The 16673-nt window shown below is 42.5% G+C and overlaps 2 pseudogenes; both read left to right on the top strand.

Moving 5' to 3' along the window:
* Positions 1-3191: 3191 nt before the first annotated feature.
* LOC149261265 (fasciclin-like arabinogalactan protein 10) lies at positions 3192-8713 on the top strand (annotated as a pseudogene).
* A 118-nt stretch (positions 8714-8831) lies between these two features.
* On the top strand, positions 8832-9531 carry LOC149261264 (bifunctional dTDP-4-dehydrorhamnose 3,5-epimerase/dTDP-4-dehydrorhamnose reductase pseudogene; annotated as a pseudogene).
* The last annotated feature ends 7142 nt before the right edge of the window (positions 9532-16673 follow it).

The raw sequence follows: 16673 nt of genomic DNA, 5'->3' as shown, positions 1-16673 counted from the left end.
CGTCGGTAACCTTCTCAGGAGGGGCCAGTCAGCATGTATCTCAAGCATTCACCTTTGAGGATGATTCTCCCAAGACAAACAACTCTCTCTCTCACACAAATAGTACCAAACAACCTTCCCTAAGCAATCAATCACTTCCACACCTAGCACACCAAACCTATAGCAGCAATCTGAGCACTACAAGCTCTGTACAATCCAAGCTATTCCAAGCTAAGTCTAACTAGCTGCTCATGGTAATGGTGAGAGTTTATATAGGAGAAGGAGCCTCCTAAAAGGGTGGAAGGATGAGCTTATCCTTGAGGGAAATGGTTGCAAAGGGTCGAACAGACATGCCATAGAAGGGAGTCGACATTCACAAAGCTAACAACCAAGCCTGGAGTTATCTGGAAGGCTGGTTGTTTGAACAAATTCGCCCAAACTGGATCAGCGCGGATTATGAGGCAACTGACGCGATGTCGCCGCGTTCACATAACTAGGACAGTCATGTCAGCGCGGAAGAACACGGGAAAGGCGCGCTGGCTACCAACGCGGAAAAGTGATGTCCTTCCGAGCTGGCAGCGCGCGGGATACACTATGGAGCGCCAGTCATCGCGGGTATTGTCCAAACAGACGCGTTGATGAACAAAACTATAGAAAAATGGGTTTTTTGGGCCAGTTCAGAAGGCATGAAGCTTAGTGATTGGCACAGCAGGGTGACTGACAGGAAGGCAGTGAGAAATTACTGTGTAACAGTGGGTTTTTGGGGGTTTGAGGGGTTTTAAGGGGGAGGTTGCTGGCTGACTAGATGTCAAACTAGTTCCTAAATGACGCTGATGGGCTAAAAACAGTCCCAGATGGACTGAGATTTCCCTGACTTAGAAAAATATGGCTATATTGCCAGGGAGGGGTATTTACATAGGGGATTTATCTATATGATTTTAATAGGGGAAGGGAAAAACAAATAGGGAGCTATATAATAAGAAAGATGTTAGTGAACTCCAGCCTGAGTACCTCCAACTAAAAAAAACTGCCTCAAAGCAAAAATGGATTGCTTTATCAAAACGGGAACACAGCAGTGGCCCAGCCTGCTCTCATGGATACTATCTGGCCATCTGTAGTAAATATGGAGCATTGCAGCATGCATAGCACGACATATTTGGCATGTAAAACTGTCGATCATGAAAGATGATTAACCTGCTGCAGCAGGAGGCTAACAGTGGCTCCACTTGGGGATGGCTTTTCCTTGTGAAAAGTCAAGAACAGCAGGTCAGACTGCCTTGTATTCATTTGGTACTGTGTTCTGCAAAATACCTACCTACCCTATCCAGCACTTATTTTGCTGTTTAACTAATGCAGCCACTTGAGTAATAATAACATGAGTGGGTTTTGCTGCTTATGCTTGCTAATGATACCAATTGAGATTTTACAATTTGTTATGGCTTTATCAATCTTTGAGAAGATCAGGAAGCTACTGATCTCCTTTGGGGTGTTCAAAATACTGTACAAAACTGTGCTATACATACATATACAACTTTTGGCCGAAATAAAAGAACTGTACAAAGGTTCAGGATCACTACCATGCTTTGGAATTGGGAGATCATTGTCAACTCGATACTGAGCCTTGCAGCCTATTGATGGTGACGTGCACTGATCTCTTTCATTATTCTGCGTGCCAGCAGATAGGTCATTCAGCTCTTGCAGAGGTGCCTTTATTACAATCTGGCTCAAATAGGGCCGGACTGATCCGTGCGGGCTGCTGGTCTTCTTCTTCTTTGAATGAGTCAGACGGCTGAAAACCAAGAGGCAGGGGATCCATTTTGATGATCTGGTCATATGCTTCTGCTTCAGGGTCTTCCTCAATCTGATATTCAATGGCTCCATTTTTGTTTCCTCCTTGACTGTATGATGATCTTCAACAGCAATTGCTGCTCTGATGTGCAAGGGGGCTTTTCAACAATCTCTTCCAAAGGCAAAACACAAAAACCTGACATAAAATCGCTTTTAAAATACAATATACACAGCAAAATTTGGTGCAAGAGAAAAGAACATGGTCTCTTGGACGATAGTCCAAGTCGAGAGCCTGATCTGCTTATTCTATTCATTCGGGTTCATTTCTCCAGCGGAGACTTTATTATGAGGATGAAGTGGAGTCGCCAGGTGGACGCTATAACCTTAAAGTGCCTGATCTCTGTCCACCATCACAGATCAGAGCTGAACATGAAAAACCCTGAAGAAAAGGAACACTTTCTCCAGAAAACGAGGCGAACTGGTCAAAATTGAGGATTTTCACTAATAAACATATGATACATGTCCCCAGTGGAGTCGCCATTATGTTATCACTCAGGTTGTCCCTTTTAACTCCCAAAGGGATACGGCCGAGGTAACCACAAACCAACTTTGGACAGTAGGCCCTAGCCTGCCTGCGGTCAGAGAGGGCTCTCTCTTTATGATTTGTAGAGAGGCTGAGTATAGTCTGAATGTTTCAAACCATTGGGCGTGGAGTCGAGGAGAGGAACTGCTGTTGTTTTTCCTTAAACACAGAGAGGGGAAAATGGAGCAAGGTAACTGAGGCAGAAGCAACTTTCAGATTCAAGGGATGGCAAGAATGCTAAAGAAAGAGAGGCAGTTAAGAATCTCTCCAACAGATTAGCAAAGGGGTAACAAGGCGCTACCTAGGAGCAGTTAAGAATTCCTAGATAATTGGCCAACACAGGTGAACTGGGGTAAACATGAGCCAAACGGAATTCAATGTTCATAACCAATTCGTTTAGAAGAAAACATCAAGAAACAGCAGGAATTGAGCATAGAGAGTAGTTAACTAATTCTAAGCTATTCTTTTTTCCTGCTATTTAGATAATGGCAAACACATAAACAGAGATGAGAGGCACTTATTGCTTCAGGCCGCAGCGCAGGAATTCCATATCCAACTCTTCAACACATTCATCAACAACAGACAGTTCTGCTCCAAGCTTTAAGCAATCTTTGATTACAGAAAGATTCAGGTATACACAGCGAGTCTCTAGTGAAAAATACCAATTAACCCACACTTAAAACTATACAGAGTGTGGTATATATAGGGCAAAACTCTCTGCAGAGTTTCCTTTATTACATTTTTGACCTATATAGGTCATAAGAATGACTACTTGTCCTAAGTCTATCTAAAAATAAATGCAAAGAATGTCTCGGGCCGTGCTCAGGGCCGATGTGTCAAAACTGTATGAATGCTGCTGTCCTCGGTGGCTTGCTGCAGTAATTTCTGCAATGAATGGGTATGGTCTCTGCTTCCTTGTTGTCCTGGTGCTTTAAATGTTTTGACAGTGATTTGAAGGCAAGGATGGGCTGATGCTTGTCGATTTTGATTTTCTGGGGGCTTCATCAATGCTTCAGGTGCCTCGAGCCCCTACAAAATCATGACTGATCCTTTCTGGCGTCCTTTCTTCCACTGATACTCTCTGACAAATCTGGGCTGCTGATCTGCTGTGTTGTGTGTCTAATCACCAGTAAATGGCCGCTGCTCGGCCTCTGTATCATCTGGAATTCTCCTCTGATCATTTTGATATGTCCTGTGACGAAAATGGATCATTTCTGCGCCTTTTCGGGCTTCCTGGGGCCGTATGGGGCGAAGATTCCTTGAAGATTCCCTGAAGATTCCCTCTGGCCCAAAAAATCCTGCGATGGCACAAATCGCTCATCAAAAACTGCCTCAGAATTTGATTCCGGGGCTCCGAAGTGCGATTTTCGCGCCTCTGCGTCAAAAAAGGGCTGATGACGTCAGCATTGTACGGCGGGTGACGTGGCGAGATGACGTCATCACGTACGGTCGATGACATGGCAGGTACGGTGGCGGGATACGTGGCAGTGACATGGCAGGAGGCCACGCAGGCAGGTGACTGTACAAGGGAGGTGACGTGGACATGACTGTGCAGGGGGGGTGACGTCACCTGGCAGGGCGGTAAGCGGTAAATGGCGCACCGCTTATGGGGGATGGTGGTTTCGGGGGAGGGGGCTCTGCCACAGCCCAGGAGGTGACGCGTGGCGGGAGTACGGCGGGAAAACCGCCGAACTCCCGGACGTTAACCTTCGGGCAGGTCGGGGAAGGGGAGGCCCGCCCACCGTAGATCTGTGGGGCGGGCGATCCAACGGCTGGCGGTTAATGCGAGGTGACGGAGGGTTAGTGCGGGGAATATTCGCAGGAATATCCTGAATTTGATAATGCGCGGGGGAGTGGGTTGTAAACTTTCGGAAAGAAGGTTTATGGGTTAAATGAAGGCGCGGATTAATGTCTGTGTACAGGGACTTTGGGGTTAGGGGCGGAATGTGGGTTTTTGGGGGTTTGAGGGGTTTTAAGGGGGAGGTTGCTGGCTGACCAGATGTCAAACCAGTTCCTAAATGACGCGGATGGGCTAAAAACAGTCCCAGATGGACTGAGATTTCCCTGACTTAGAAAAATATGGCTATATTGCCAGGGAGGGGTATTTACATAGGGGATTTATCTATATGATTTTAATAGGGGAAGGGAAAAACAAATAGGGAGCTATATAATAAGAAAGATGTTAGTGAACTCCAGCCTGAGCAACTCCAACTAAAAAAAACTGCCTCAAAGCAAAAATGGATTGCTTTATCAAAACGGGAACACAGCAGTGGCCCAGCCTGCTCTCATGGATACTATCTGGCCATCTGTAGTAAATATGGAGCATTGCAGCATGCATAGCACGACATATTTGGCATGTAAAACTGTCGATCATGAAAGATGATTAACCTACTGCAGCAGGAAGCTAACAGAAGGAAACAGTTTGAGTTTTTGAGAGTCTTCCAGATAATCATAAGTTCGACACAAGACCTCAAACTCAAATAGAAATGTTTCAGGGTCCTCATTTCTTAACCCATGAAAGTTTGGGAGGACAGATGGTGAGATGTTTTTCATTGTGGCTCGGGAGTCCTCATCGACTATAGGAAATCCGAATGAGTTATCTCCATCCCTATTTCCCCTAATGTTACCTCTACCTCCTCCATTATTTCCTCCTCCTCCTCTACCAAATCCACTTGCTCCTTCCTCTGTCATGCTAGTTTCCCTGGAGACTTCAGAGTCCCCTGGTTCCTCTACTAAGGGTGAACGAGAAGGAATTTCTCCCTCTTCTTCTTCAGATGATTCTACTTCTCCAATTATAATTTGTCTCTCTGTAGAAGGAAGGAAAGGATCTCTTTCTAGTTCAGATTCGATGGAAGGTGTGGGAGAGTCAACTACTGCCTCTTGAATTCCAGGAATCCTAGGGCTAGGAGTGTAAGTTGGAGATGATGGAGGTGTCTCTTGTCTATTCCTTGAAGTAGATGGAGTTGTAAAAATCGAACTCTTGGCTATAGCTAAAAACCTTCCCTTAGAATCTCTTGCTCTATGCATGTCATTTTTTATTTTTCTTCAAGTCGGGCTAATAATTCTCTTTCTGATCTTCCAGGTCACTCTAGGTGCAAGAAGAGAGCATACTCAAGAAACTATTAAACCAATAACTTTCTCTTTTCTGATCCTCCAGATCACACTAAGTGCAAGAGGAGAGCATACTTTGAGAGGTTATCAATTTTCCTTCCTTGAAATTTTCTTGTTTTCTTTTTTTTTTTAAAGAAATTGGCTACCTAGTTTCACTTCCCCGGCAACAGCGCCAAAATGTTTGGTCAATTTAGTGTGATCTAAATTTCTATTTATAATGTCAATCTGGGGTTCGTAAACTGACGAAGTGAAGTGTACTATATGTACTAGATAACCATTTCCTTAATCTTTTGTCGTTTTTTTTAGTTTATTTTTGGATTTATCTTTCCCTAATGTGTGATGGTGAGAGTGAAAGTGAAGTATGAAGTATGGATAGTGATGGTGGTTTCTATGGTGATTTTCTCAAACTTGAAAGTGCTCAAGAAGAAAGCTAAGCTGAAATCAATTCCTAAGAGAAAGTAAATGCATCAAAAAGTGAACTAATGACAATGGCCCAGTATCCTTGTTGCTGAATGAAAAGAAAGTAAAAACTGAACTTAAAGCAACTCAAACCAAAAGCAAAGAAACTAATTCACACTACTCAAACTCTTCAGATCCTTTACCCTTCAGCTCAATCTACCTTGTGGGAAGTAATCATGAATAAGTCAAGCAATATGCTATCTAAATGGAAAGAAATTAAATTGCATAAAAGAAACTAGTCACACTACTTCAACTCTTCTGGTCCTTTACCCTTCAGCTCAATCTACCTTGTGGGAAGCAACCATGAATAAGTTTAAGCAATATGATAACTAAGTTGCAAGAAATTAAATTGCAGAAAGGAAACTAATCACACTACTTCAACTCTTCTGATCCTTTACCCTTCAGCTCAATCTACCTTGTGGGAAGCAATCATGAATAAGTTTAAGCAATATGATAACTAAATCACACTACAGTTAGTGATATTCTGATTTCTTGCTAATAGAGTCACTTCACTATAGAAAGAAACCATAAATTGATGAGCAGTATGATATCTAAGTAACAAAGAAAATAAGTAAGCAAATCAAAACTTGGAAAAGACAGTGCTGAAATTAAACTTCAGAAAATGAAAGAACTTCAGAAAATGAAAATTAGCAGGAAGGACAAGATGATCTCATATGCCAATAGTTATCAAAAAGATGAAAATTTTCCCAGGCTGCCTAAGAAAACCTGCAGAAAAGCACTGATCAGTTGACAGTTATAAGAAAATAGGGGTGAAAATCTAAACAACAGTGAGTTAAGAAACATCAAATGAAGTGTTATGTACAAGCTAATGATACAAGAACATAATAAAACCAAAGGAAAAATTTACAAGGCTTCAGCGCGCAGGGGCCCTCTGCCACTTCAGCCGGTCAACAAGTAATCACACGAATAAGCTTAGAAAAGTCTTCTCATATATTAAAACAGCAATATGTATAAACAGTGGGGTGACAATACAACAGTTCAGAATTTACATAAGGGAAAAAAAACTTCCTTACAGCGTTCATCATCGCGTTATTTATAATGACAAAATGCTGAAACTATCTAACTAACTCCTACGCTATTGACTGTATTTCCAAGGGCACGTAGATCCCTTCAGCTGAAATCTAGCGTAACTGTCATCATGTTTATTAAATGTCTGGAGTGGTTGCTGTTAGATTCTGGTTACAGAAGTGATCTCCAGGTGTGCTAGTGTCTTCGTGAGCTGAGGACTGTGCCACGTAACGTTCACGTGCTCAAAAACAGAGACGTGCCACCACTGAACTCTTTGGTTGGCTCTACCTTTGACCTTCGTTGACCGTGACCTTCCATGGATGATTTGGCTGCTTCGAAGGGACACATTCCATGTATCTGTCACCTGGAGCTTGCCCATGTGGCTCGTTTCTTCATAGGACACCTGTAGCACAGCTTTTAACAAAATAGCTACGGAATCCTGTGCTGGCTACGGAAACCTGTGCTGGCTGTGGAAATTGACAAGTTTTTGCAACTGCATGAACAAAAAAACTAAACCAAACAACAGTCATAAGTATAGTCAAAAAACCATGTAAAGAACTCTTTTTAAACTATAATGCAATGATTTAGCAGGTGGGTGGATGCAATAAGTGGAAAAGGAAGGCTGAGAGGGTGTATATGAAGGTGCAGGTTTGAGGCTCAACAACAATGCTCTGCAACTGCGTTCAATATCACGATCTTGGCCAAATTTCCAGAATACAGCAAGTTCAATCATGATCTCTCGCGGACGAAGCTGGCAGACGAGATCAACAGCCGGCAGACGATTACAGTTCTGGTGTTGAGTAATAGTAACATGGATGCGCTCAGTGGCCTGGATCTGGCCTCCCTCAAGCGTGTGCTCAGCCTCCATGTGGTGCTTGACTTCTTCGATCCCAAGAAGCTCCACGAGATCACTAACGGGACAACGCTCAACACCACACTCTTGCAGATCACGGGAATGGCCCCAGGCAACAGTGGCTTCATCAACATTACAGATCTGAAGGCTGGAAAGGTGGGGTTTGGCCTCGTGGCACACGACGCCAAGCTGGATGCCACGTACATCAAATCGGTGAAGCAGGAGGGCTACAATCTGTCGGTCATCGAGGTGAGTAAGCCGATCACGACCAATGTGGCGAAGGCGCCAGCCCTGCGCCCTCCGATGTGAACATCACTGCCGTTATGATCAAGGGCGGGTGCAAGATCTTCGCCACCATGATCTCCACCACCGGCGTCGCCAAGACCTTCGAGGACGCCGTCCAGGGCGGGTTGACTGTGTTCTGCTCGACTGACCCTGCTTTTACTGGTGCCACAAGCAAGCTGCTGAAGAAGCTGCCCAGTGATGACCAGGTCTCCATGTTGGAGTTCCACGTGCTGCCCATCTACAGTCCACTTGGCACCCTTAAGACCACGAATGGCCCCATCAGCACGATAGCGAGCCCCTTCCCCCGCAAGTATGTACTCACGGTGTCTTCCTCAGGTGATACGGTGATCCTAAACACCGGTGTCAGTAAGGCCACAATCAGAGGCACTCTGCTTGACGACCAGCCCCTTGCGATCTTTATGGTGAACAAGTTGCTCGAGCCCAAAGAGCCCTTCGCCGCGGCTCCGACCCCGGCTCCAGCTGGACCTAGCGAAAGCCCTCGTCTTGCTAAGGGTCCCTCTAGCTCTGATTCCAGCACGTCGTTCGCCCCTGCCTCTACTGGTGTCTGCCGTGGATTTTTAGCCTTCTCGGTTGCGTGCGTAGGGGTTTTAGTTTTCATGCTATAGGAAACGTAGCGGTGCTACGGGGAGTCGATCCTGGAGAGAGATGAATAAGAGAACTGCGCCACCTCGCTTGCTTATTGATTAAAGTAGCTATTGCTCCTGCTGTTACTATTCTCACGTGATGATTAATCACGAATCTGCGTACAAATTCGCGGCCTTCAATGGCGGGCCGAGGGTGTGTTTGAAAAAAACATGGCGTACATGCAGATGAAGGCCGCGGCAGCCGGGATTCTGAAGAGATTTCAGGTTCGAGTGGTAAAAAAAAATCAATTGGTTGTGCCGAAGATATCGCCGATCTTTGCCATCTGCATGGCCTCATTCTCATCAATTACGCCACGGGTTGCATTTTCGAGTACGACGAGAAACACCTCCTGGGCAGCGGCATCGGATTCAAGGAAGAGGACACGCCCAATTTCATGGGATCTTACTATTCTAAGACAAAGGCTATGGTTGAAGATCTGCTGAAAAACTTCGAGAACGTGTGCACTCTGCGAGTAAGGATGCCCATTTCTTCAGATCTGTCGAACCCTCGCAACTTCATTACCAAGATCTCCCGCTATGAAAAGGTTTTCAACATCCCCAATTCCATGACCATTCTCGACGAGCTTCTGCCGATTTCTAGATAGATGGCAAAGAGGAATTTGATAGGAATTTGGAAGTTCACAAACCCTGGGGTTGTTAGCCACAACGAGATCCTGGAGATGTACAGGGACTACATCGATCCGAGCTATACTTGGAAGAATTTCACCCTGGAGGAGTAGGCCAAGGTCATCGTGGCTGCCAGAAGCAATAACGAGATGGATGCCATCTTTTATCCATAACTTGAAGAAGAAGCTTCAGAGCAGAATCGTGGCAGCTGGACATGCATGATTCATCCACCATTTTCAAAACCAAGTAAAGAAGACTCCGAACAACAGTTTTTGCAGCCACATGTGCACAACTCTCATCCATTTTTGGAAGGGTAAGTTAAGTTATGATATTTTCTAACTTTTAACCATTAAATTCCTTGAAAAGTTAGAATAATAATTTTTGGAAAAACTTCACTTCCTTTCCCCATTTCACATAACTGCCCAAACCATCCGTTTAAGGGGAAAGATACATTTACATACATGCTTTGTCACATTCATATATCACAACCCCACTTAACCCCACTTACCTTCAAAATATATTCACTATTACATGAGCATACAAATGGCTTTGTCGAAAGTATTTAGAAGTTAATTGGATGCCAAAACAATCATGGTTGTTACACAAGAACCAACCATGATGCATTCCAACAAAAATACTCTGCCACTATTACATGAGCATACAAATGGCTTTGATAAAAGTATTTAAAAGTTAATTGGATGCCAACACAATCATGGTTGTTACACAAGAACCAACCATGATGCATTCCAACAAAAATACTCTGCAATAAAAATCACATTATCAATATGCAAAGATCATACATTGAATGCAACAAACAAAATATGGTTGAAACACAAGAACCAACCAAGTTGTAGTTCATCAAAATAACGCTTTGCAAAAGTTATGTAAATGATATCATGCAGAGTTTAAGCCAAAGCTCAAAAAGTAATGTAATAGATTGCATGAGGAAATGCAATAACTTGAGTTTGGGGGAGATGTTGGGCCTCAAAATGGTCCCTATTTTCACTCCATTATTCACCAATATCTTCACATTTTACCTTCATGTCACCTCCATTCCACCTCCACATCATTCCATTTACCTCATTATTGGGTTATAACTATGATTTTCCAAAGTTATTAATTCTTAACATTTTTAAGTGAATTTATGGCTAAACTTTAGAAAATAATATGCTTATACTTATACCTAACAATTAGAATGAGTTTGTTGACATGTGTAGGTACAAAGGAAGCTTCCAGGGCATCTTTATGTGGCCTTGAATGATCAAATTCGAATTTGATAAGATAAGCCTCATGGAAAAGATCATGATCTCATGGAGAAGATCATGGAACTCATGGAGGAAATCATGGAAGATAGGGTTATGTGTCTAGATGGTTGAGAAATGTATGGAACTAAAAGAGAGATTAGTGGATCATCATTATTATTTTGTTATCTCATCTCATTGTATAAATAGGAGTACCTCTTCCATTCCAAGGGGAGGACTCTTAGAGCATGTATCCAAACTTATGATGGAATAGAATAAAGCTTCATTTTACATATATTTCCATTATGTAGTTTTAGATTTAATTTTCCTTAATGTAGTATATGGAATAATTTGTCTTGTTCTTAAGAGAATTGAGCTCACTCTAAAAGGATGAGAGAAACATTTTATTTCATCTTAGATCTTATTTCATTTACTTGTTTAGATGTTTGAGGATTTGTTTGTGATTGATGAATGAGTTTTAAATTAGAATCTAATCAACATATGAGAGGACAACTAAGGGTCTAAGTTAGGCTCTCTCTCTCTCTATTTGATTTGTATGATAATTGAAATTCATTCTTTTTCTTTTATGTTTCAAGTATCATATGAGGAGATACCAAGAGTCTAAGTTAGGCTATCTCTCCATTGATTTATATGGTAATTGAAATTCATTCTTTTGTTTTTATGTTTCAAGTCATTTCATTTCTTATGCTTATGAATGACTCTTAGTCTAGTTTGGATTAGTACATGAGAGGACAATCAAGAGACTAAGTTAGTCTCTCTCTCTACTTGAATTTGAACAATAATTAAGTTCATTCTCTTGTCTTCATTTCAAGTTTCTAGTTTTATGTAATCAATGATTTCTCTATGATACTGTAGGGAAGGACAACCATGACCTCCTTAGTTAGGAGCCTCTTCCCTTGCATATTATATTGAATCATAAATAATTTAGCTAGACATAGAGTTAGTTGCCTACTCTTGCATATATTTTGCTGGCACCATCACAAGCTTACGAGTTTCCCTGGTTGATAATTTAATGCAGCAATTTAAGCCCAATAAATTGCCAACAACTACTCCTACTCCTATGCTAACGGTGCATGGGTCTACTCACATGAAGTGATATTTCCAATGTAGCCACCGACGCATTGTGACCCATGTTGGAGAAGGCATGGTTTGCAAAGGGGATAGTCAAGAAAACCAACAAACATGACATATATAACAATGAAGACCAACACACTCCGAGTTTAAACGCATCCAGAGAAAAGAAAAGAGTGAAAGCACAATACAAGCACTCTATGGAATTAACATGGTACTAAGACACACTGCGTGCAGATGATAAGCATTCACACTCTCTTGACTGTGACGGACAATCAAACATTAGAAACAGAGAAAACTTATGACTTGCAAGTGTACTTACTATGTATGATTCCTTCAATGCATATGCGATGGGATCATGTGATTCAGATGGAGGAAGTGTAATCTGTGTGTTGGATTGATCTTCAATGCACACATATGAGTGATGCAGAGCCTTGGGTAGTTCAACAATTTCCTAATCAGAAGTGAAACTATCCTCATGACAGCGAGGGCCCGACATAACCATCAACTCAGGCTGAAGTGCATCGACAACTTGCAGGGTTTCAACTTCATCGATAGATAGATCACCATAAATAGGTGGCTTTGAAATATCAACAACGATTAAATCAACATCATGATCAAATCTAGGAGTGAAGATATCACGACAGCTAAGATCAGAAAAATCAATGAGTTCATCAGCATCCTCATGATTTGATGAATCATACAGAGGGGTAGATGAGAAGCAAGAATGTTCACCCTCTGTGTTTCCAGGAAAAAGAAGATGAAACATCAAGTGGATTTTTAATGAAATACTTTTCCTCTCCACTATCAAATTATGGCCTAACGTTGGGTGGGTTTTGCGAATAATTGGAAGTAGATGCATCAGCGGATGGATATACACAAGAAAAATCAAAGATAGAAGAACCACCAAAGATGTCAGGGAAAAATGGAGGAGGCATGGACAGAAGGAGGTCATCCTTCACCGTGGGTTGATGCTCACATTCCCAGTCATACTCATCATAAATGACCATGGAGGTTTGGGTTGAAACATCAACGACATTGATGGCTTCATCCTCGTTCACAACAGGTGTAGAGTCCAGAACGGAAGAACACAAGACAATACAATTCGGACGATCAACAGAACGCGTAGACAGAGGTTGAGGTAACAAGTGCATATGAAAACCCATGGGATTCCTAACCAAATCTGTGCAAAAATTAAGAGTAGTGAGGGTGGGAGCATGTACCAGTTGAATAATCTTGTGTGCACACTTTCCCACATTACTCTGTGGGGGTGGAGCTATTTGATGAGGGGAAGGTGGACAGTCACTTGTGACAGCAACTGTTTCCTCTTGATATTTCGTAGTTCAATCACTAAAGTATGTTGAGCGGGGTTTGATCTTTTTCTTCGCTTTCGAACAGAGTGATTTATGACAGACATACTCAAATCTTTCCATAAGATATTTGAATTTCATCTGACTTTTCGAAGCTTCAAACAAGAGTAGACGGAAGCACTTCCAAAAATCCATAGGTGATTCATGTGGGGACTTTCGTTGTTTTAACATTTTTTTGTCAAGAGCTTCAAGATCAAAATGATGGAAAACAAATTTGATTAGATCACTGAACTGCTTAAATGAGTGCACACAATTAGGAAGCAGTTCGCGGCATCATAGCTCAGAGAATTCGCGAAGTGTGTATGCAAGTAGCATACTGACCTCTACTTCATCAAAACCTTCCACATTCTCCATGAATGCAAGGAATTCATGCAAGTTCTCAGGCCATGCCACTTTGCCTTCACCATCATGCATGAGTTCAGACAAGTGATTGAAAAATTCCCTCGTGACTTCAAAGGGATGTACGTTGGACAAAAATTACAGAGGGTTAACTATAACAATATCCAAGATAGATGTGAGAAGATTCAAAACATTATGTGAGGACTAATCTTGTCAACTAGCCCTCCTTCTAGCGCTAGAAATGTTAACGATGTTGGACCCACTAACATCTCAAGGAATCTCCTTAGTAAGAAGTGCCAACAAGACCTCAGAATATTTGGAGTAGGATTCTCAGCAGTGGTGTTGTAGTGGCTACAACCACCCTCCAAAATTTTTCCTTAGCTTCCTTTTAGAGCCTCCCTTCCAACCTTCATAGCAGCATGTCTTGCTTCGTCAAATACACAAGCTTCAATGATTTTCTTGTGCAAAGGTTTCTTGTCGATCACAACTTGATGTATTCCCCTAATAGGCTATTCACCCAGACTTGGTCCAGCTGCAAGCTGAGCAGCTCCCCCAAGAAATTTCTCAATTCTGGAGGGAAACCAACCTTCCCTCTAAAAATTTCACAATCCTGACTGGCAGCCTGTTGGGCTCCAGAATTGCGCAATTTTGGCAGTCAACATTTAGAGTGAAAATTGCACAATTTTCCCTAGCAGGGCTGCTCAGCCCAGAGTTTGTGCAAATCTAGGCAGCGGTCAGCTGCTCTACCCATAAATTTCACAAATATCCTGGGCATCCATCCCAACTCCCAACCAGAAATGTGCATTTTCTCTCAGCAGTCAAGCAGTCTCTTGCAGGTGCAGCTAAGTTGACCGGTTCCCTCTGGGACCGAGCAAAACTGACTTGCATGCATGGGTTTCTTCTCCCAAGGAAGCATGCAAAGGCATCCATTATTTTAGGGATCTATTTTTAGTAGTTGGAGGTTACATGCAAGGATCATTTCATAAACCTCCCACCAAGTGTTGCTTTCCCTATATTTGTGACATGAGCGTCACAACCTCAATGTTATCAAAACTCATCAGTCAAACGCTGCAAAGCTCATTCCTCATGTCATCCTTGCAACTATGACATCCCACATCACATCTAGGAGATGTCAACACACTAAGCTCAGTTTTTTTTGCGTAGACCCGCTTTCCATGACTTGTGTTTCATTTTTGGCACTTTTTGTGTTTCGCTTTGTATGACCGATGTTTGCTTGATTTCACTGGGTGCTTGTTGTCATTTTGATACTTAATAGCTTGTACTAGAACTGTTTCAGTTTTCGTCAAAATCTCATTTTTGTCGCATGCATGAAACTATTTTTTGCGAACGGTCGTCGATTCGTCAACTCGCCTCACCCACATGCATGTTGTTCCATTTTCTGAATCTGTCATTCACCATTTGTATGCATGATCATTCACTTATGCTTACACTGTGTATCACCATGCATTTTCACTCACATTTTCTTTCAGTTGCCCATCGGAAAGTCTGGGCAGCCTTGGCCTGAACTCTGCCTCACTAAGAGCCTCACCAAGGTAGCATTGCGCAATCCTGAGAGGGAAGGCTATAGCTTCCTCTCAGGAAATGCGCATTTCTACCCAGTGACTATCCTTCAGGATTGTTTTGCGAATTTCTGAGGGAGAGTGACTCCTGGCCCAAAAAATTGTGCAATGCAGTCACTGAGCCTGCAACCATTGCTAGCTGATATTGTGCATTACACAATTCCAGCAGTTAGCAACTAGACTAGACTATGCATTTTGTAGTTCAGCAGCTAGTCAGTCTCCCAACAGCCCAGACTGTGCCTTGCGTAGTCTTGGCAGTTAGTCTCCCGAAATCCTGGCTGAAATTGCACAACCTTCATGATCAGTCACACATGTATGTTTCAAGTTAGTTCTCAAGTTCATTTGGTTTTCGACTGATAGATTTCTTGTCATGATTGTTTCCATGTCTTCAGGTATTCTAGGTGTTCATCTTCCTCTCAGCAGTGCAGGTACAATGGTTTCTAAGAGAGAAGAGTGGAATACAGCGTTCATAGCACACCTGGAGATGCAATCGATCAAATTTCTATGAGCTTTCCTACTCACGAATATATCAAGTTGTTCGTAGACAAGGACATCAAGATATGATAGCAACAACATCACAATGAGAAGCATCATAAACAACAGTTGAAGGCAGCATACCAAATGCAAAAAATGCAATGAATGTAACGAATTCAATGAATGCAACGAATGTAACAAATGCAACGAATGCAATGAATGAAACGAATGCAACAAATAAAACAAATGCAAGAGGAAGGTTGTTGACAACACAGAGGTGGAAAAAAGTTGTAAGCTCAAGCAGATCCACTGATGATGAAAGCAACTTTGGAGACTCAGGCTATGAGGTGATGGCGTGACATGAAGATCGCGTGAAGATAGATAATGGATCAAAGAAGGAGTTGCACATGCTGAAGTAGAAACTCAAGGAAGAACATGAAACTACACAGACAAATGAATGAGTTGCAGCAGAAACAAGAACAACACTAGGCACAACATGCGCTCACGGATGAAATTGCGCCCGTACAAGTTATAGATCTATCCCCACAGCTGGCATGGAGCAGACATGGTGAGTAGTGTTGTTTATCACATGCAAGGGATTCAGTAGCATGCATGTCATTGTGTGCACGCATGCGATCCAACCCATTCAGCACACTTGCCAAGGCAAAGACAAGAAGCAAGTCCAACTGGAGCTGAACATGTACTTCGGCAAGTTGATGCATAGGACCAGCACACACTTGAAGATCAGCACAAAAACTATGCATCAATGTGTTGTTGGTTAAGACACACCCAAGAATACCATGCACATGTTAGCAAACGAGTTGGATGAAGGGGCCGAATCAACGCACTGGTTGGAACAGAGGCAAGAGTTTGCATCAGCAAGATGTCACCATGGGGTGCATGCACACCATCACGGACGACCAAGATTGGCATCAGCTCACCACCTTCACCATCACAATCATTTCAAATAGTTGGTCTCACCTCAATGGACCAAGTGTCATTGATGTCTTGCATGGCTTGCTCAAGCCATGTTGTCTCACATGAGTACATGTGCATTGTAATGTAACATCATGTCAAGTGTAAGTCAAGTGTCAATAGTCAGATGTAACAGTCATAGAGTGGGTGAAGGGTCATGAGGGTAGTTGAACTGTCACAAAGGGGAATGTCAAGGGTCACCCCACCCTTCGCTATAAATAGTACCTCATAACTCATTGTATAG

The sequence above is a fragment of the Pinus tabuliformis genome, chromosome 6 (assembly GCF_031772625.1).
Source record: "Pinus tabuliformis cultivar Carrire ecotype Pingquan chromosome 6, CPIR1, whole genome shotgun sequence".
Classification (NCBI taxonomy): Eukaryota; Viridiplantae; Streptophyta; class Pinopsida; order Pinales; family Pinaceae; genus Pinus; species Pinus tabuliformis.
This window is presented reverse-complemented; position numbering and strand designations above follow the sequence as displayed.